The sequence below is a fragment of the Peromyscus californicus genome, unplaced genomic scaffold (genome assembly GCF_007827085.1).
Source record: "Peromyscus californicus insignis strain IS unplaced genomic scaffold, ASM782708v3 Scaffold_6__1_contigs__length_162567912, whole genome shotgun sequence".
Taxonomy (NCBI): Eukaryota; Metazoa; Chordata; class Mammalia; order Rodentia; family Cricetidae; genus Peromyscus; species Peromyscus californicus.
In genome coordinates, this window is record NW_026294584.1 from 104221854 (window position 1) to 104244922 (window position 23069).

Here is a 23069-nt window from a genome sequence, read left to right on the forward strand (position 1 = left end):
ACATGTGCTTTAGGTTGGTATCGAACTTGCTATGTAGCAGAGGCTATCCTGAACTCCTGATCCTCTCATATGGCCTCCTTCATGCTCATATCACAAACCTGGGCTGCCACACTGGTTTTATTTGACCATGGGGATCAAATCCAGTACCTTAAGGATCCTAAACTTGCCCTATCCAAACTGCACTACATCTGCGGCCCAAAATGTGTCTTTTTTCTGAACTTACCATTTTAAAAATGTATGTATGGATGCATCTAAGGACACAACTGTATGGGTGCCTGGTGAACTTGGTCATAAAATGCCGCTGGATCTCCTGGAAGTGGAGTGAACTATCATGTGGGTGCTGGGAATTGAAGTTGGGTCTTCTAGAAGAGCAACCAGTGCTCTTAATCAGTAATCCTTCTCTCCAGCCCTCTGTCTTTTTTAAATGTAACTTGCTGTGTGCATCATCTTTTAAAAGACAACGTGTATTGAGATCACAGAACTACCTCAGGACAGGGCTTGTTGATGGTTGTCGTTCTAGATCAGTCCTGTGCGCACATCTGTGGGAGACTGTCTTCACTGTTGAGGAGACTCAAGCGTCTCACGTGCCAGGCTCCGGACTGCTATATTCGAATAGAGTAAGTTAGCTGAACAACAAGCAAAAATGCCTATATTGGGCCTTGGACCTGCCTAGGCTCAGTGTGCCGGGCTCTGCTGACTCCCCACGGGAGACCTTGATTTGGGAGATGTGGGGATGTGGGGTGGCTTGGGAGAGGGGGCTGGGGGGTGGGAGGAGGAAGGAGGTGGGATCTGTGGGTGGTATGTAGAGTGAGTAGAAAATTTCTTAATAAAGAAAAATTTAAAAAAATAGATTAAATTAAAAAGCAGAAAGTAAATTAAAAAAAAAAAAGTGTAACAAAAAAGAAATGCCTATATTGTCTCTCTGCTCCTGACTGTGGCAGTGATTAAGTGATTAAATTACTTTCCCTAGATGACAGTGACCTGGATTGTAAACTGAGTAAACTCTTTCTTCCCTTGCTTTTCCTCAGGATATTTTACCACAGCTGTGGTGGAGAAACTAGGCTACCTTTCTTGGCTTTGTTATATTAATCCAGGGAGTGATCAATGATCGATCAGTGGTCACCAGAAACACCAGAGCCCGTGGCTCGACAGTTTGTTCTCTCATTGATGAGGGGTAAGGAATGCAAAGGAGTGAGCAAAGGGAAAATTTGTTAAGAAAAAGTGAGACATGCCTAGACAAGGGATCATACCCAGCCACATTGTGCGAAGCTTCTTCTGGGCTCCACGACTGAAACTGGACAGTGAAGTTGGTTGTTTCTTACTGAGATTGGTTATTTTCTGGACATAAATGTGAGCTCAGCCGATGAGAGCCCAATGCTGTTTGTCCATCCCCCTGGCCCTGTCATGGGATGGTCATGCGCCATCTGCCCAGTCAGGAGAGACATGAGTCACTGGCTATGGGGGTCATCCCTGTTCATTCTTTTTTTTTTTTTAAGATTTATTTATTTATTACAATATAGTGTTCTGCCTGCATGTGTCCCTGCAGGCCAGAAGAAGTCACCAGATCTCACTACAGATGGCTGTGAGCCACCATGTGGTTGCTGGGAATTGAACTCAGGACCTCTGGAAGAACAGCCAGTGCTCTTAACCTCTGAGCCATCTCTTCATCCCCCTACCCCCGTTCATTCTTGTTTGCTTGTTTGCATGGCCATTAATTAGACCATGTTCTCTTGGTCATGTGATCAACTTGTTACCATAAACCCTTGTCCTTATTGTCCATCAGGAGCTGACTCCTAAGTCAATATTTGATTTCTACTGATTTACCTCTTAGACATATTCTCCATGATTGGGACAAATTTATCCACAAAAAGAGGTTAAATTGGTCATGTTACTGTTAGAGAATAACCAATGATAGGCAGTTTAAGCTTTACTATCATTCTTCAGGTCTCTGCCTACTTCTGTGAGTGATTCTGGACATAGAAGCACATACCTTTAAACCCAGCACTCAGGAGTCGGATGTCTGTAATCCAAGGGTTAAAGAAGTGTCATACAGGAAGATCAGGAGTTCAAGGGCACCCTTTGCTACAAAGCAAGTTCAATACCAACCTAAAATACATGAGACCCTGTACCAAAACCACAAAATAAAAACAGGCCCATAAGAAGCAGGGAGTGATGAAATACACCTATAACCCTAGCCACTCAGGAAGCTGAGGCAGACTGCCTCAAATTTAAGGCCAGCCAAAGCAGAGCTACATAAAAGACTCTGTTGCAAAGCAACACACTGGCCTCTTTGTATTCACATCACAGTCCTATCGGTGCTTGAATACACATGCTGGCCCCCGATCTGAGGTCACCAACCAAACAACAGGCGCAGGATAATAGGGAGGTCTGGTGGCTCACAAACACACTCCTAGCACTTAGGAGGCTGAGGCAGGAGGTTTGCTTCAAGTCAAGGCCAGCGCCCATTTTGAATTTTTAAAAATGGGATTTTCCAGACAGAGTTTCTCTGTGTAGCCCTGCTTTTGCAGAGGACCAGAGTTCAGTTCCCAGCACCTGCATCAGGCAGTTCACAATTGCCTGTAACTCCAGCTTCAAGAGGCTCCTACACATCTGGCCTCTGGAGATGAACGCTCACATACATAAACCCACACATAGATATACACACTAGATATACACACAGCTATCTAGTGAAGTAAAATTGTTTAATACACATACATGTGAATATATTACACATGTATCATATTTTTTCCAGCTTTCTGTGATCACACCCCCAAATGCCCTGTCGAGATGGGATGAAGAGCAGTCATTTTGAGACAGAATCTCGATCATAGCCAAGGCCAACCTTGGGCTCACTATGTAGACCAGGCTGGGCAGGAACTCTCTGGTCTTCCTGCTTCAGCCTCCAGAGTGTATAGGCATGAGCTTCTTTACCCAGCTAGGAAACAGTCCATTCGACGACTCCGCCACAGAGATGAAATGAGACCGAGTGTGGTGTGAACATGCGGAGTGTGTGAAGTTCTGTCTTCAATTCCGGTGAACTGTGGAATCTGGTTTGTGACAGAGTCTCATCACAGAGACACCTTATTTTTTCTTTTGAGACAGATTTCACTCTCTAGTCCTGGCTTGCCTGGAACTCGTCATGTAGACCAGGCTGTTCTCACAGAGATCCTCCTGCCTGGCTACTTTTCCTGACTATTTCTCATGAGGGAGAAGGGAGTGGGGAGGTGGGACTACATCTGGCAGGAGTCTGTTCTCACCTCCCACCATTCGGGTCCTGAGGATCAGTTTCAGGTCTTCAGGCTTGACATCTTTCCAGCCTGCTCCCCAGCCCCAACCCTTTAAGAAGGAATTGTATTTGCGTGTGCTTGTGTGCATATCTGAGTGCCTGCAAAGAGCAAAAGAGGGCTTCTACCCCCTGGAGCTGGAGTTACGGTGAAAAAGCAGTAAGCACTCTTAACTACCGAGTCACCACTACAATACCATAGGACACATTTTCTGCATTAAAATGATGAAAATGGAGTCCAAGTCAAGTAGCCTCTAACGCTGTGCCCTACACAAGCATTGGAAAAGGACCAGCCTGGTGTTCCTGTGCACCCAACATTAATCATCCGTGAAACACAGAGCACTAAAAACAGGAAAAAGTGCAGAGTTTTATTATGAAAAATCCAGGGGAGTCTGTTTCAGAGAGTAACAGGGATTTGTTAAGGTAATAACGGGGGGAGATACAGTCACACACACAGAACCAAGTGAACAGCCGTCGTCCGTTCTGCCGGGGAGCAAATGGATCCAGCCGTCTGAATCCACCCCAGGAAGTGTCGGCTCTGCCTGGGCGAGACAGTGTGCAGCTTGATCTGCTTAAGGGGCCCCTTGGCAGTGGGATCAGGATCCCTCCCTGGTGCATGTGCGGGCTCTTTGGAGCCCAGTGCCTATGGTGGGACACCTCACACAGCCCTGGTGCAGGAGGAGGGGCTTGGACCTGCCTCAACTAAATGTCAGGCTCTGCTGACTCCCCATGGGAGGGAGGCCTTGCCTTGTAAGAGGTGGGAATGGGGAAAAAAAAAAAGACGGGGCAGGACACACTCTCCTTCCTTTTAAGCGATCAGACGCCATGCCCTAAGACTTATACCTCAAAGCTAATTGGTGGAATGAATTTCCACTACAGATTTCTCACACCATAATGGATGAGGTACTATCACTTGACAGACAAGGCCCACTGAGCCTTAACAGTGACATGCACAGCATCACACAGCTACCCAACACTGAGCTGCCTATAAAGGAGACATGAATGGCGCCACCTACACTGGAATTATCATTCTGCTTTACTCTCCTACGCTTACATTTTTAATCAGCCATATTATTTTCAAAAGATAGTAGTCCAAATAGAGAACTGTCAAACGTTGAAGAAAAGGGAGCATTATAGGCTGAAGATGCAGATTAGTGTGAAGAGTGCATATCCAGTGTGCACACCACCCTGGTTTGATCCCCAGTGACACATAAAACTAGTGTGAGTGAGTGCTGGAGCCAGGAGGCTCAGGATTCAAGGGCGCCTCTTGCTACATCACAAATGCAAGGATAAGTTGGGGTATGTGATACACTTGTTGAGACAGAAGAGACAGACAGAGACACAGAAACAAAGAGGAAGGAGTGTGTATTGAAGAGGGAGTGATGAGGCACACCTGTGATCCCAGCCACTCGGGAAGCCGAAGCACACTGCCTCAAATTTAAGGCCAGGCAGAGCTACATAAAGACCCTGTGTCAAAACAACAAAAAGCTCATTTAACAATGCCATTTTATTTCCAACATAGAGAACATATTGCAATGACTTGCAGGGGGGTTAATGCCAGTAGAATTGATCAAGGTGGCCTTTGCTCCCAAGTGCAGGGCCATCCTCCTCAGCTTCTGAGAGGCACCTCGTCTCGTGCTGCAGAGAGGTGAGACATCCAGGTGACCCACAGTGCTAACAAGGCTGGGATCACCTTGTCAGCCCACCAAGTAGAATCTACTCAGCAATAATAAGAGTCTCCAAAGCTTGGCTTGTTGGGCTCTGTCAGCCATAGAGCATCCAGAGAGGACCACCCCAGTGTTCTCAGCAGCATCACCTTGTCTCATTCTCCTAGGTCTTGCCGACTAGAATGCTCCTTCACAGGAGGTCAGGTCTTCTAAAAAGTTACCTGGTTCTTCAAGTAACTGTGTGCTTCTTTATCACTATTTTTACTTAAGTGTGTGTGCAGATCACTCACACACTGTATGTTTGCACTTATGTGCTTGTACATGTGTGTCCTTGAATACATACACGTGTATGCTCAAACTTGTATGTATGTAGCACATGTGTTCCCTCAAATGTCAATTCACAGATGCTGTACACTTTGTGTTTTGGACACAGGCTTTCTCAAGGCCAGCAAGATTGATGCACCTGCATCAAATGGAGGCGGTGGTGGTACATGCCTTTGATTCCAGCACGCAGGAGGCAGAGGCAGGCAGATCTCTGTGTGTTCAAGGCCAGCCTGATCTACAGAGCCAGGGCCAAATAGAGAAACCCTGTCTTGGGGGGAAAAACAAACAAACAAGAAACCCAAAACACAAATCACAACAGCAAAACAAAACAAAAAAGAAGATTCACCTGTCTCCATCTCCAAGTGCTGGGGTGACAAGCTTCAGCAAGCCTGTTCCTTCTTTTTCTTGCATTTTGGGGAATGAATTCCTATCTCACAAAAGAAGCAGGTAATGTAAAAACAGACAGTCACTGTCCCGGTCCTCTTGTGCTTCTGAATCTCGCCCAGAGTGTCGATTTCACACTCTTGACTCGCTGCCCAGTCGTCTAGCCTAATAAACAACAGAGCCAGGAACAGCAGTGTGTGTCTATGCAATTTCTTCAAGGCCATCTCCTGGTCAGCAGAGCTATGAAGGGTATTTGGTTCCTTTATTATGATAATGGGGAAAAGGAATGAAAGAAGGAAGGACAAAATCATGTTAGATGGGTATAGCGGTGCAAGCCTACCCCCACCCCACCCACAAACCCACCTAACCACCCCAGTTGTTGGCACAGGTGAAGCAGGACCTCAGCTAACCAGGTGCACTAACACAGAACTGATATAGAAGTGCCACAAGGGGGCAGCACAACACCAGAGTTTCTGACAGGTTGCAGGGCCAGCAGCCTTCCTGCCTTTCCTATTGGCACAGGTGGGGGTCTCCACGCTCTCCAAACCTTCCTCCTGACTGCCCCCCACAGGATCAACAGGGAGCAACTACTCACACAGCTCCCCAGTGCCTCCCACAGGGCCAACAGGAAGTACTTGTTGAACAGCTCTTCAGTGCTATGCACAGGGGATGAACTATTCAATGCTCAGGCCAGTTCCAGATGTGAGTCACCAAAAAAAAAAAAATTACTGCACATCTAGATGCCCGACTTTCTTCTCTCTATCAGAAAGGTCTGATTCACATGGAATATGTGGTTGTTATGGGCTGCCATGTCACTGTTTTCTCAGATTTGGGCATTAAGATTTCGGGTGAGGGGTTGTTCGCTTGCAAAATAGAGTCATTCTTCCAAGACTGGCCTCCAACTCTCCATGTTGGAAGATGACCTTGACCACCTGATCCTCTTGTCTCCACCCTCCAATACTGGGATTCCCAGCATGCTCCACCTGGTTTTATTTTATGCTGGGCAAGAACCAGTGTGCATGCAAGGCACATCGAGAACTAGTCCTGTTGTTCGATTTCTGTGTTTTAGAGAGAGAGAGATCTCACAGTGTCACCAAAGCTAGACTATTGCTCCTTATATAGCCCAGGCTGGCCTTGAATTTATGGCTAGTCTAAGCCTCCAGAGTCCTGGGATTATAAACACACACCTTCACCCTGGCTCTAGCATCTAGTCTTAAGAAAAATGCACAAACTCCCTAGAACTGGCTAAATTGAGGGATGTGAGATCTCCCGAGGGGTGAGGGGACTAAACCTTCAAGCAGTGGGTGTGAGGCTCCATCTCATAGTGTCATCAGCTGCAGGTCTGGACATGGGCTGGTTGAGGCTTGTGCCTTCCATCCTGTCCCACGGAGCTGCATAGAGAGTTAGATGAGACCAACTTGAGGGCCGCTAGTCAGAACATCCTTCAAAGCTGCCCGGCTACACAGGGGACAGTCCAGGGACTGCTGCATACTGAGCTGAGTGTCCTTGAGAGGGCATGGGACTGGGACAGCCTCCTTTCCCTCCCTCCTGCCCAGATCACAGCTCACCAGCTTCAGAAGAAGAGCAGCATCCGGATACAACTCATGTTTGTGGCACTCCAAAAGACTCTCAGTAAAAAGACTAGGTCATCTAGAAAGGTTAAAAGAAAAAGAGAGCGAAAAAGTTCAGGGTCAATGGTGTAGATCTGTAATTCTATCAGGAGGTCTTTCTCAGCTACATAGTGAGTCCCAGGCTAGCCTGAGCTACAGGTGTGACTCAGCTCTTGCCCAGCATGCAGGGGGCCCTGGGTTTGGTCCCCAGGACCAAATAAACCAGGCTTGGTGGGGGAATTCCTGTACTCCCTACATTTGGTAGGTGGAGGCAGAGGATTAAAAGTTCAAGGTCATCCACCGCTACATAGATAATTTAAAAAACAAAACCCCTCAAACACACTAAGACCAGGTGCACACCTGTATCCCCTCCAATCAGTTGGCTGAGGGCAGGAGGGTCGCCAGTCCTTGGCAGCCTGGACTACAGACAGAAAACCGGAGTCAAAACAAGAGGAGAGAAAAAAATGAGAGGATTCCTCATTAGAGGGAACTGGTAGTTATGCCACCGTGGGGTTTAAGAGTCATGTGCTTTGGCAAAGAAAAGAAAAGGCCATGAGTATAAGGAATAGACAGTAGTGAGGGGTATGGGTAAGGAAAGGGTTGGGGAACTCTGCAGAAAGAGTGTGTGTGTTTGTGCATGATGCATGTGTGATGTGTGACCACAGAGATGTGTGTGTGTATGTGTGCGTGTATCTGTCTGTCTATCTAGTCTAACCCTTTGAGCAAACATGTAGATCAGGAATATTCATCAAATGCTTTTGCACCTTAGGTTTTTTTTGTTGTTTTGTTTTGTTTTGTTTTGTTTTGTCAAGACAGGGTTTCTCTGTGTTTACCTGGCTGTCCTGGAGCTGGCTCTCTAGACCAGCTGGCCTTGAACTCACAGAGAACTGCCTGCCTCTGCCTCCCAGTCCTGGGATTAAAGGGGTGTTCCACCACCCCCGGCTTTCACCTTCATGTCCGAGACAGGGCGTCTCACTGACCTCAGGCCAGCAAGCTCCCACACTCGCCTCTCTTCAGCACCAGGCCTCAGGTGACCTAAGGACACGGCCACATCCTGTTTTCACACAGTCCTTCCTTTCTCTGTGGCGCTTTAGCCATTCCCCCATCTCCCCAGCCCGGGTCCAGCTCTGAGAGTTCAAAATGTTCAGAATTTCCATGTTCTTTTTGAGATGGGATTCCACTCAGCCTGCAACTCACTCCTGCCTATACTGGCCTTGAGCTTTTCATACTTAACAGGGCAGAGTGGCTTAAAACTGGAATTTCTGCCTTGGGGAGTTAGAGACAAGAAGATGAGGATCCTGCTCAAGGTCATCTTTGGCTACAGAGTGGTCTGCCTGGGATATATGAGACTTTGACTAAACCACAAATGCTAACAGTGTTCCAGTGCACCTAAGAGGAACTGAGGCCGCAGGACCCTCAGGAATTTAAAGCCAGTCTGGACTACATACTGAATTCAGTCGAGCCTGAGTTATAGGGCAATACTCTGTATAAACACATAAACCAACAGAGGAGCCAGGTGGTGGTGGTGCACGCCTTATATCCCTGAACTCGGGAGGTAGAGCCAGGCATATCTCTGTGAGTTCAAGGCCAGTCTGGTCTACAGAATGAGATCCAGGACAGACACCAAAGCTACATAGAGAAACCCTGTCTCCAAAAACAAACGAACAAAACAGCAGATGAAAACAGTTTGTAGCAAAGTAGACAGAACCAAATGTCAGAATATAAAATGGAAGTGTGCATGTGACACCTCAATACACCTGTCAGGGAATGAAGGCCAATTTCCATCTTTGGTTGTAGGTGGAATGTGTTCCCTTAGCATGCTTCTGTGAGACTGTTATTATTAGGGTGGGTTATTCAAGGTTTTATGTTTGTTATTTTTTGGTTGGTCGGTTTTAATATCATGTATCTATTTCAATCAATTGCAATTTTTATTTTATGTTTGCATTTTGAGTTTGCTCTTTATAGCAATCTTCAGTGTTTGGTGATTCTCTGGGGGTCTAGTTTAAGACAGAACAGCTGACCTGCCTGGAAATTGTTCATGTAGAAGAGAGACAGAGAGAGAGAAAGAGAGAGACAGAGACAGAGAGAGATACTGACCAGTGGCTTTCTATTCCTGGGGATGGGGGCAGGAGAACAATACAGTTGTCTTAGGGGGATCACAATGTGAAGTCAGATCTCCCTCCCAGGCTGGCCAGAGTCGCCTGAGAAGTCCTCCTCAGTTTTGTCTGAGCAGATCCAGTGGCTGAGGCCAGCAAAGGATCCCGTGGAATGAACTTTCCCAGAGTTGTTGTTGGTGGGTTGGGAAGCATGGGGTTCTGGGGTGCTCTTCCCACCCCAGAGTGGAATAAGATTCTCTTTTCTTTTCAGATTGAGCGCATTAAAATGTCTGTCCTAGGAGCTTAGTGGTGCTCAGAGGACAGAACAGATGTGGCAGATGTGTTCTCCTAGTGCTGGAACACTATCAAGACACGCTGTTGGACACAGAAGCCAGCAGAGCATGATTATCATCCCAGGACCCTTGTTTCCATGTCACATTAGGGAGACACATAGACAGATGTACCATCTACATCAGTCACACAGACTTTTCTGTGTCTCATGCTGTGGCATGTTGGCACCGTCTAAGGAGAAAGAACACACGAGATGAGACCTTATGAATGTGACTGTGGGATGGACAGGGGAGGGTTCCAGGAAACTCGCCCAAAGGATGTGCAAAAGGCTGCTTACCTGTGTAAGAACAAGTGACCTTACAGATATGCCCTCTGAGTGCAGACTTGGGCTGGCACAAGGCAGGGCCCACAGCAGGTTGCCGTCCCCTCATAAGGGTTTCTGGTTCGATCCATATCACGACATCTATCACTCCCTCACTGTGTGGCACGGGTGGTGAGTGTGGAATCCAGTTCCCAATGGGAATGGTGGCCTTGAAGGAGCAAGCATGGAGAGGCAGCAGGTGAGTAACTAGAGGGCAGAATTGGTGGAGAGAGGAGACTCAGCCGGCCCTGGAGTCACTCCCCAGTAGAGATTGTCCCAAGCTTTGCTCTGAGTTGAGTCTGAGGACTCTAGCAATGTACCTTGCTGTGATGACTTTTGGGGTTCTTGCGAAAGGTTGGCAGAAGGCTACCTGTACCATGAATCTTAAAGAGTCTTATTAATAAAAACAAACCCGGAGCCAGGTATTGGGGTGAATGCTGGAAGATCAGAGAAGCAGAACAAGCCACAGCTACCTCATCTTGCCAATTCCTCAGCCGATCTGTTTCCTCAGACTGGAAGCCTCTGAGTTCTCATCCAAATAGATCTCAGCTGAACTGTTGCTCAAAAGCCTAAAAGCTTAACCTGCCTAGTTCCTGGTCCTCATGCCTTATATACCTTTTTGCTTTCTGCCATCACTTCCTGGGATTATAGGCTCACTTTCTGGGATTAAAGGCATGAGTCACCATGCCTGGCTGTTTCCAGTGTGGCTTTAAACTCACAGAGATCCAGATGGATCTCTGCCTCCCAAGTTATAGGATTAAAGGCGTGTGTGCCACCATTTTCTGGCCTCTATGTCTAGTGGCTGTAGATGTAACCAACCTTCTTATTAAATAAGAAACACAGAACCAATGTAAAGAAGAAAGCCAAGAGGTCAGAGCTAAGAGCTAAAACCTTACCCTTCCTCCTGCAGTGGTCCTACCTCTCCGAACCAGAGCTACCCCTGTGTTAAAGTCTTTATATAGAGTTCCTGTCCTGCCTTCTCATTGGTTGTAAACCCAACCACATGACCGCCTCCTCATGGCCTGTCTGTCTAGGCCTCCAGGTTTTCCATGATTGGTATTGAGATTAAAGGCATGTGTATCCAATAATGGCTGTATCCCTGAACATACAGAGATTTACCCAGCTCTGCCTACCAAGTGCTGGGATTACAAGCGTATGTCACCACTGCCCTGCTTTCCTATGGTTTGCTAATAGCTCTGACCCCCGGGCAACTTTATTTATTAACATACAAATAACATTTTAATACAAATAAAATATCACCATATTTCCCCTTTTCTATTTTAATAAAAAAGAAAAAGCTTATAACTAACATAAGAAAAATTATATACAAAAGTACAATAACTATATACAATATATACAAGTAATAAATACCTAAACAATGTCTAGCTCATTTGTATTTGACAAATTCAGAGAAAATAATTCCATTATCTATTCTATTGTATCTAATTCACTTTCTATCCTAATTAATCTTCAACTATAACTAACTAATCTTCAACTCCCTCAGAGACCCAAGAAGGAAATAATATTAGCTAACAAAAAAATAAAAACAGAAAGTATATGCAAGCAACTTCCAAAAAATTATGAGTTGACAGAAACAGCCAGCTGCCTGGACAATCATCTGAGGTTTCTCCGCAGTGTTGGGGCATCATCTTCAGCCTATAGGCTTAGCGTATCTGACAGACTCATTTGTGAAGTAGGATGTACACAAGGTCAACAGTTCAACCTCACATTGGGTGAGAGCAGTCTATATACCAGAAATACCTGAATTCCACTAGTGTCATGTCATGATTCAGGATTTTAAATTCTGGAAATTGTTGATGTTTTTTGAATTCAGCTGTCCATTCTTCTTGGCTATGTGTGTATGTGGCTTCATTTCAGCATCCCGTTCTTCTCCACATCCCTCTATTAAATGCCATTCTGCTGTTGAGAGGTGTGAGCTTTTAATTACTCTTCAAGAATAACTGTTTCAGCTGCTGTTCCATAGCACATCAGAAGCCATCGGCCCACTGCCTATTCAGCTGCCTTCGAAGAAAAGGGCACTGTACCTTTTCCGGATTGCGAAGGCCACTTCAGGGATGGTGCCATATTGTCCTGGCCTCAGAAGATGCCTTTTGATAAAGCCATAACCACACTTGTTTTGACAAGAATCAGTAGTCCTTTGTTTCGTGCCCTGTCTGTCCTGTTTGTCAGCAGTTGATGCGAGGATACTTTGTTGTCCAGTGGCTAACTTTTGCCACAATGAAAGTTAACTCCAATTGCAGTTTTTTTTTCAATGCCCATATTTTCTCTGAAGTAGATTGGTACTGCCAGGAGCCGACATGTCTCATGGTCATAACAAAAAAGAAAAATTTTCTAAGTTATTAAAACATTTTAAATGCCATATTCTGTAGATCTCTGAAGGGTTTGAAGATAACCTGTCTATCTAAAATATATCTACTCAATCTTGAAAACATACCTAATATAACTACAAGTTCTATTATAATGTCTAACTACTAACTTTCATTTCTTTATATCCTAATAGTTGGTAATAACAACATTCAAGGATCAGAAAATTGCATTACATTGTTAAATGAACGGTACAATTAGAAATATACATATAGCATTTTCTAACAATATCAATTTCAATATATATAATTTGTATACAATATAAAACAATCCAATCCAATGTAAAGTATTTAAATTTTTCTTTTCTTTTCTTTCTTTCTTCCTTTCTGTCTTTCTTTCTTTTTTTTTTTAAATAAGAACCTTAAATCTAATCTCCTTTGCTTAGCCCTTTTCCTATCCCTTGACAACAACTTGTAACCAACCCCCCTAATCAATGAAAATTATTCCAGACCCAAAACCCATTAAAAGACCAAAAAAACCACCCGCTCTACACCACCTCTTTGGGAATGTGGGCGTCGTATTCTTGAAATTGCTTCCTGCTGGGTATGGGCGAAGGTATCTTTATCCTGAAAAGAAAAATTTTAGGTTAATTGTCAAATTCTAGGAAAGGTAACTATATCCTTCATTATCCAGTCTGTGTATAATGCCAAAGTTTAGGGTTTATCTCAAATCCTTATTCAAATAGTCTTTGAGACTGGATCATCTTAGCTAGCTCTCTCAAAATTGCTCTGAGCACTTTGTAGTTCAAAGCTGATCTGTAGATGATGCTTGTCAGCTTAGTGATGTTATTATTGTCCACGTGGAATTGTTGTTGTTGTGGGGCCCCATCTTCTTCCTCAAGACTTTAGTTGATGTTAGGCCTGGCCGTGATTTCCTGCAAAAAACTGATAAGAGACTCGAACACAAAGACTATATATGCGGCTTTTTAGAATTAGTTAGTACTCTATATGACCATTTATATCTTAACAAAGTTTAAAATGTATATATATCTATATATATATATATATATTAATCTTGTAAATTTTGATATAAAATTCATACTTTAAGAAAAGTTTAAAGAATCAGAATAGAATCAAAGAGTTGAGATTAGTAATAGAATAGTCCCTTAATTAATTTAGCTTTTCTCCTGTCTCTTGTTCAAATCGAACCTTTATCAATTTTGATGGTACCCACAGCTTATCTTCTCCTGTAGAAATAAAAGCAAAACCTCGTCCCCAATGTAACACATATCCTGGTTTCCATTCTGAGGTCAGCACATCCTTAAAGTATATAGGTTGATTTAATTCTGTAGTTTTTTCTATTATCCAATGTCTCTCTGCAGCTGTTGTTCCTTTCTCATTGGCATTGAGAAAATTCAAAGTTAATAGAGCATTATGTAGTCTATTTCTGGGGGGTTTTGTTACTCCTTTTTGTTTATTTAGCGTATCCTTTAGTGTTCTGTTTGATCTTTCTATGACTGCTTGACCTGTAGGATTATGTGGTATACCTGTAATATAGTTTATATTATAATAAGCAAAAAACTGTTTCATTTTAACAGAGACATATGATGGAGCATTATCAGTTTTGATTTGTGCAGGTATACCCATAATGGCCATAATTTCTAGCAAATGAGTGATTACAGAATCAGCTTTTTCAGAACTCAAAGCAGTTGCCCATTGAAATCCTGAATAAGTATCGATAGTGTGGTGTACATATTTCAGTTTTCCAAATTCTGCAAAGTGAAACACGTCCATCTGCCAGATTTCATTCCTCTGAGTACCCTTTGGGTTACATCCTGCTGGTAATGGCGTTTGATTGTAGAAGGAACAAGTAGGACATTTCTTTACTATTTCTTTGGCTTGTTACCAGGTTATGGAAAAATCCTTTTTTAAACCTTTACTATTTACATGATGTTTTTTATGAAATTCTGAGGCCTCCAGCACATTTCCTATCAATAATTTATCAATTTCATCATTGCCTTGTGCTAGAGGGCCTGGCAGACCGGTATGGGATCAGATGTGAGTTATATATAAAGGATGACTCCCTTTTCTGATTGTATCTTGTAATTGAATAAATAGTGAAGTTAATTCTGAAGCATCGTGGATTGCTGTGGGATGGTCTGTATGTCAAATGTGTTGCTGATTGGTCAATAAATAAATCACTGATTGGTCAGTGGCCAGGCAGGAAATATAGGTGGGACAAGGAGGAGAATAAAGCTGGGAAGTGGAAGGCTGAGTGAGAGAGACACTGCCAGCCACCATCAGGATAAGGCAGATGTAAAGTACCGGTAAGCCACAAGCCACGTGGCAAGGTATAGATTAATAGAAATGGATTAATTTAAGCTGTAAGAACAGTTAGCAAGAAGCCTGCCACGGTCATACAGTTTGTAACCAATATAAGTCTCTGTGTTTACTTGATCGGGTTTGAGCGGCTTGGGACTGGCGGGTGAGAGAGATTTGTCCTGACTGTGGGCCAGGCAGGAAAACATTAGCAACAGTGGATAAATTCTGCAGTCTCAATATGTAATGCTACTCTTTCAGCATACTGAGAATCAGTTACTACATTGAGAGGTTCTGAAAAATCCATTAATACCAACAGAATAGCATACAATTCTGATTTTTGAACTGAATTATAAGGACTTTGAACCACTTTACTTAAATTTTCTGATTTGTAACCTGCCTTTCCTTATTTGTTGGCATCTGTATAAAATGTACGAACTCCAGATATGGGTTTTTTCCTCACAATTCGAGGCAAGATCCAAACAGCTCTCTTTATAAGATCAATTCTATTGCTTTTGGGATATTTGCTGTTAATTTCTCCCAAAAAATTACTACAAGCTTTTTGCCAAGCTTCATTTTCTATCCATAATTTTTCAATGTCCTCCTTAGTTAAAGGTACGACAATTTCTGCTGGGTCTATTCCTGCTAATTGACGAAATCTCAATTTTCCTTTCCAAATCAAGTCAGAGATTTTTTGCACATAAGTTTTTAATTTTTTATTTGGTTTATTTGGTAAAAATATCCATTCCAATATAATATCTTCCCTTTGCATTAATATTCCTGTTGGAGAATGCCTAGAAGGTAAAATAACCAAAATACCATCCAGCTTTGGATCAATACGATCTACGTGCCCTTCATGTACTTTCTTTTCTACCAAGGCCAATTCTTTCTCAGCTTCAGGTGATAATTCTCTTGGACTATTTAAATCCTTGTCACCTTCTAAGGTTTCAAACAAATTATTTAGTTCATCATTCTTTACCCCAACAATAGTTCTTAGATGAGAAATGTCTCCAAATAATCTTTGAAAGTCATTAAGAGTCTGTAGTCGATCTCTCCTAATTTGCACCTTTTGAGGTCTAATTTTTTGAAGTTCTGTTTTATATACTAAATAATTAATAGAATCTCCTCTTTGTATCTTTTCAGGAGCAATTTGCAATCCCCAGCAAGGCAAAATTTTCTTTACTTCTTCAAACATTCTTTCTAAAGTATCTGCATTTGAGTCAGCTAATAAAATACCATCATATAATGATAAATTATAGATTTAGGAAATTTTTTACATACCACTTCTAATGGCTGTTTTACAAAATATTGGCACAAAGTTGGACTATTTAACAGTCCCTGTGGGAGAACCCTCCATTGAAATCTTTTAACTGGTTGAGAATTATTATAAGTAGGCACTGTGAAAGCAAATCTTTCTCTGTATTTTTCTTGTAAGGGTATTGAAAAGAAACAGTCTTTTAAATCAATAACTATGAGAGGCCATCCTTTTGGTAACAGAGTAGGCAAAGGAATTCCAGATTGTAAAGAGCCCATTGGCTGAATTACTTTGTTAATTGCTCTAAGGTCTGTTACCATTCTCCATTTACCAGATTTCTTTTTAATAACAAATACAGGAGAATTCCAAGGGCTGGTTGATTCTTCAATATGATGAGCATTTAACTGTTCTTGTACCAGCTCTTCTAAAGCCTGGAGTTTCTCTGTTGTTAAAGGCCATTGCTGAACCCATACAGGCTTGTCTGTTGACCATTTTAAAGGTAGAGCTGTTAGTGTTTTTGGAAGATTATCAGTTGTTGTGCCCTGTTCTTGTATGACATGGATGGCTGGTGAGCACTCATTAGAATAATATCTTTTAATATTTCTGTCAGAAACATGTACTAATTTATGATTTGTTTCTGAGATTGGAGGGATATTAATCCGAGTATTCCATTGTTGTAACAAGTCTCGACCCCACAGGTTCATAGCTATGTTAGCCATATATGGTTTTAATTTTCCTTTCTGTCCTTCTGGACCTATACATTCAAGCCATCTTGCACTTTGTTTCACTCGAGATAATGTCCCAAAATTCCTAACAGTTGTACTTTTACCTCTTGAAGAGGCCAAGTTGGATGCCAAAATTCTGGTGCAATTATGGTAATGTCCACACCTGTGTCTACCAGACCAGACAACAAAACACCATTTATCTTTATTGTTAGTTTTGGTCTTTGTTCATTAATAGAAGTTTGCCAAAAAATTTTCTTTATGTTTTTTCCTGAATTTCCTATTTTCTCTGTTTCATCATCTCGACCAACATGATTTATTCCAATAGACATTTGGTTATTTAGTTGCTTTGAGTAGGGGTTTCCTCTACAACTGAGGAAAGGTTTGAACTGGATTTACTGTGGGGGCCTGCCTGAGGCCCCTCTGGGAGTTTCCTGAAGCTCGAGGCAGAGGATTACCCTGTCCGTCCCTTGTTGATCTACATTCGTTGGTCCAGTGTTTTCCCTTACCACACCTTCTGCATACTCCAGAAGGCAGGGGCATTCTGTTGCCAGTGTTCCTTGAAGAAACATTATTTCTAGGAATGACCTGTTTCCAATCCCTTTTCAAATGTCCTTGCTTTCCACATCCAAAACATCTTGCTCAAACCTTTTGAAATTGCTTTTCTTACCCACATATCATCATGGTCATAAGCCTCAACATTAACTGTGTCTCTAATCCAATCTTCCAAAGGTGCAGATCTTGCCTTTAATGGCCTGATTATTCTTTTGCATGCTGCATTCGCATTCTCAAAGGCTAAAGATTCAATTATTATCTGACTAGCCTCTGAATTCGGGACCATTTTTTGTACTGCTGAAGCCAGTCTTTGTAAGAAATCTGTGAAAGATTCTTTGGGGCCCTGTATAACCTTCGTAAATGACTCAGTTTTTTTTCCTGGTTCTTCAACTCCGTCCCATGCATTCAAAGCTGCCGTTTGACATAGAACTAGAGTTTGGACATCATATGAACATTGTGTTTGTACTGAAGCATATTGGCCTTCTCCAATAAGCTGATCCTGGCAGACTTGTATTCCGCTATCCCTCCATTGTCTTTCTATATTTTTAGCCTCATTATTGAACCACATTTTCCACTGGAGATTTTGTCCGGGTTCAAGAACAGCCTGTGCCAAATCCCATCAGTCCTTTGGTAGAATCCTATTACAAGTTGACCAGGTGTTTAACATTTGCTTTACATATGGGGAGTGCATGCCATAAGATGCTATTGCCTCCTTAAATCTTCGTAAGTCTAACATTTTAACTGGAACCCAAGTATTTTGTTCATTCTCTTCATCAGGTAGCTGCTGTACGGCTACCGGATAAATTAAGGGTGATTGTGTGAAAACTGGCTTTCTTTCTGTAACCTTATGATCCAATTTTGAAACAACTTCACTGTTTATTTCTTCTGTCTGAATTTGAATTTCTCTATAATTCATTTTTACTGGTTTAACAAGTTTTTCTAAGACTGTTATCCTGGCACTTAAATTGACTATCTTTTTAAATAGTAAAATGAGGATAAGAAAAGTAATAAACTGAATAATTCGATCAATATTAATCTTTTCATATAGTTGTTCCATTGTCAGAGTGCCTAAAATTTCAAACAAAGCCCAATTTTCTTCCAATGTACACATAAAGCCCATTTTTTTTAATGTAGAAAACAAATTCTCTTTTAAATAGATATGTTAATTGACTTACCAAGTCTGGGTAGAACAGTAGAATCCCAGGGAATTTCAAAACAGCAACCTGATGTTCGAGGTGTGAATCCAGAGAGAGAGAGAGAGAGAGAGAGAGAGAGAGAGAGAGAGAGAGAGAGAGAGACAGCGTAGCCGCTTGAGCCCAGTCAAGTCTTGGCTTTACAGGCAGGGGCCCTATTCAGCAGGGCAGGCCTGAGTTGTTTGTAGCAGTTGCAAGTAGCTCCAGCTGCGGGTCAGTCAGGCCTGGGCCCGAGCTAGGGAGCCGGGCAGTCCAGGCTGGAAACCGGACCTGCCGCTAAGCCAAGCCAAGCGGTTTTTAATGGATTCTTGTCACGTTGGGCGCCAAATGTAGATGTAACCAACCTTCTTATTAAATAAGAAACACAGAACCAATGCAAAGAAGAAAGCCAAGAGGTCAGAGCTAAGAGCTAAAACCTTACCCTTCCTCCTGCAGTGGTCCTACCTCTCCGAACCAGAGCTACCCCTGTGTTAAAGTCTTTATATAGAGTTCCTGTCCTGCCTTCTCATTGGTTGTAAACCCAACCACATGACTGCCTCCTCATGGCCTGTCTGTCTAGGCCTCCAGGTTTTCAATGATTGGTATTGAGATTAAAGGCATGTGTATCCAATAATGGCTGTATCCCTGAACACACAGAGACTTATCCAGCTCTGCCTACCAAGTTCTGGGATTACAAGCGTAGGTCACCACTGCCCTGCTTTCCTATGGCTTGCTAATAGCTCTGACCCCCGGGCAACTTTATTTATTAACATACAAATAACATTTTAATACAAATAAAATATCACCATAAGTGGCTATTCTGTTCTCTGACCCAGATAAGTTTACTAGGGTGCACAATATTTTGGGGAACACAGTATTGCCACAGCTACCCTCTATTGGAGCCCTACAGGGCTGCTTGCTGGTCACATTCTGAACCTGGGAACCCGTTTTAGGGCAGGTAGGACAGGCTGACTAGAAATACTCTCCCTGGGGAGAGAAGTCTCACCTCATGGAGAAGACCATGTTCTCTGCCCAGAAACAGGGAGCAAAGGACAGTCACTACCCAGAGGGCAATCTCTGATGTTTAGCCAGGCAGGGGGAGAGGGCAAAGGGCTATTGTTCCATGAAGACAGCTTAGGGCCCCTTTGCACCTCAGCCCTCCCCTCTGAGCAAGACCCTGTGGAAAGCCTGTCCTTCCTGCCTGGGATTTTACCTGGAGAGATCTGTGCTGGGGTGGACAGCTCTTCCTCTGCAGGAGGGGCCTGTGTCCACACTGCCTCCTGGACATCTGGCCTGGCTCCCCGTGGGGCTGTCCAATTCTCAGCCAGACCGGTCCCCAACCCGTGGCTCACAAGCCATGGAGCTGGGGCTTGACCTCTTCAGGACTTCAAAGCAGAAAGACACAGGAAGGAGACTCTTAGTGGCTTTGGAACACACAGGACTTACTGTGCTGGCCCTGCAGTGCCTAAGCACCCTACTTGTCCTCCATGGGATCTTTGCCTCCTTTGGCCTTGCCCCGCCTCCTGCTCTCCCTGCTCTCATCAGCATCTCTGCTGTCCACTTGTAGCTCAACAAGCCTGAGGTCACACTTAAGGGATTCTCTGGGACTGGTCTCTCTGAAGTGACAGGTTGATAAGTTCACATGTGTGCCACAAGTGGGCACAGGCATCATTTATCACAAGGGACAGGAGGAGAAGCACAAATAAAATGAAGTAAGTGCACCCACCTGGTTCTGGGGGTGACTCCATGATCCCTTCCCTTTGGAGCCAGGTTCTTGCGGGAGGCATGGCCTCTCTCTGCAGGTGGCAGGCAGCAGCAGCAGAGGTTTCTGAAGCAGTTCATAATTGTTTTCTTGACCCCCTTCCAGCTGTGGCACCTCCAGGTTCGGGATGAAGCTGGGCCTGCATCCTGGGGCTGGCCATGGGTGATGACCACTTCCTGGGTCATGGCCACGTCCAGAGTGGTAGCTTCTTCCTGAATTGATGGTCTCAACCTGGGTCATGGTGGCTTCTGGGGTGATGGTTGCATCCTGAATGATGGCCTCCACTTGCATGATGGTCACTTCCTGGGTCATGATCGCTTCCTGTGATATGGCTTCATCCTTTATCATGGTCCCTTCATGGTTCATGGTCATTTCCTGGGTCAAGGTTGTATCATTGGTGATGGCCTCATTCTGAGTCAAGGTGGTTTTCTGGGTGATGGCCTCATCCTGGGTCAAGGTTGCATCATGGGTGATGGCCTCATCCTGGGTCATGGTCCCTTCATGGGTGATGACCTCATCCTGGGTCAAGGTAGCTTCATGAGTTATGGTCTCATCCTGGGTGATGGTCTCTTTCTGCAACGTATGCCAAGAAGAGGAGCCTGTGGGGGTTAAATACTGAGATGCCTCCTGGGAGCTCCAGAGTTCCTCTTGGGGACTCCAGGAGGACATGTTGTTGTCTGTGTCACCTGTCCTCTCCCTCTGGTGTGGCCTAGGAGAGGAGGTGTCCAGAAAGAGAGGTGGCTGGACACTGGCCATGTGACCACAGAATGACCCAATCTCAGACTGTGTGAAATACTCAGTGATTTCCAGGCTGCTGCCTGTGAGGGAATCAACCATAGGTCAGCCCAAGTGAGGTAGGTGGGGAGGGTGGGTCCTCTTTGGCTGGCAGCACAGGGCGGCAGGCATGCTGTGCTTTGTGCCACCCTGCCTGACATTCTTCTCATCTTTCTCTTTGGTCTTAGATGGCAAGGTGAAGGTGTGGGGAGCAGGCTTGGTAGCTCTCCCTAAGGCCACAGGGAAAGTGTGAAGATCTGCCAGGTTGAGGTCAAGGCCTGACTGCATGGCTCTCACTGGTTTCTCCTGGTGATGGTAGCAGTCTCCCCCGGGTGACTGGTGCTGTAGAATTAGGTAAGTGGCCATCACCTGGTTGTATTTCTGTCTCTCAGAGACTCAATGATTTCTTTGGATTTATACCCCATGACTGTCATGGCCCTGACAATGCTAGGGCTTGGCGGGCCTGGGAGAGACTGGGTGGAAGTAGGCGGTGAATGGGCCTCGCTGCTCCTGATCATAGGGCACCTCATGATTTGGCCTATGGTGGGCCTCCTGCCAGGGTTGATGATCAGCAATTCGACGATGACATTGAAAATATCGATGGAAACATGTGGAGGCACCTTGAAGTTTGCGGCAAGGATCTGATGTTTCACCCCTGCAACAGAGCTAGCTCTGAAGGGAAAGTGCCCGGCGACCATGAGGAAGAGGAGCACACCTAAACTCCAAATATCAGTGGCACGGCCATCATAGGCCTCCTCTCCAAAGAGTTCCGGGGCACAGTAGTGTAGAGTACCACAGAAACCACTAAACTTCTGCTCAGGGATGACCTTAGCCGAAAGGTCAAAATCGCCCAGCTTGGCATTACCCCTGCAGTCCAGGAGGATGTTCCCAGCCTTAATGTCTCTGTGAGCAATAGAGTTATCGTGACAGTACTGCACTGCATGCAATATCTGGATAAACAACCTTCGAGCCTCGCTCTCCTCTAAGGCCCCCAGTTCCAGGATGTGATGCAGGAGGTCTCCCTCTGATGCAGGCTCCATCACCAGGTAGGTGGTCTCCCTGGTCTGAACCACATGAAACAATTTAATGATGTTGGGATGGGCAAGGGATTTTATGATGCTGACTTCACTGTTGATAAATGAGGCATACTTCTTCTTGTTTCTAAGAATTTTTGTTTGTTTGTTTGTTTTTTTTGTTTTGTTTTTCGAGACAGGGTTTCTCTGCAGTTTTGCGCCTTTCCTGGAACTCACTTTGTAGACCAGGCTGGCCTCAAACTTACAGTGATCCGCCTGCCTCTGCCTCCCGAGTGCTGGGATTAAAGGCGTGCGCCACCACCGCCCAGCTGTTTCTAAGAATTTTTACAACCACACAGGATACTGTGGGCACATGAAAGGCCAATTTGACCTCTGAAAACTGTCCTTGGCCCAGGGTCATCATCATCTTATAGTCAGCGGTCAAGGTCTCCTCAGCAGAGCAGTGGGCCTCCCTGCCCTGCTCCATGGTCAGGTCCTTGTTGATATGGCTATAACCAAACCCTCAATGGGGAATTTTAAACAGTCCAAATCAGGCCCGGACTGTTTATCAATACAAATTCCTACATCCAAAAGGAAAAAAAAGTCAGAAGTACTTTAGACAACCTCACAGGAACTCAATGCTCAGGAAGAGAAGAAAGCACCTTCCAAAGCAGCAGACAGCAGAATAAGACACAGATCGGGTTGGTAGGAATCAACCAGAAACAGAGCATAAACAAGGGGTCACAGACGCTAAGAGCCATTTCTTGGGAAGGATAATCATCCTCTTACCCGAACTCAACACTCACTGAGAGAGAAGGCACTAATAAAATTAGAGTCAAGAGCAGTTGATATGACAACAGGCACCCCCAAACCCAGAGTGCCTGGGTGGGGAGATGGCTCAGAAGTTCAGAAGACCTGTATGTGGTTCTCAGGACCCAGGTCAGGTGGCTCACAACTGCCCTAACTCCAGCTCTAGGTGAGCCTACACCTCTGGCCTCTGAGGGCATCCATACAATGCATGCATGTGCCCATGTTGGCAGACTCGCACAGACACATGTACACTCGAGGATGCCAACACACATACTCACAGGTAGTACAAATAACTTAAAATACTAATACTTTTTGTATTATTTCTTTTCCATGACCTAGAAGGTCAG

The 23069-nt window shown here is 44.3% G+C and overlaps 1 pseudogene; it reads right to left on the minus strand.

The window, feature by feature from the left end:
• Window positions 1–21329: 21329 nt before the first annotated feature.
• LOC128098277 (sperm motility kinase X-like) lies at window positions 21330–22458 on the minus strand (annotated as a pseudogene).
• Between the last annotated feature and the right edge of the window lie 611 nt (window positions 22459–23069).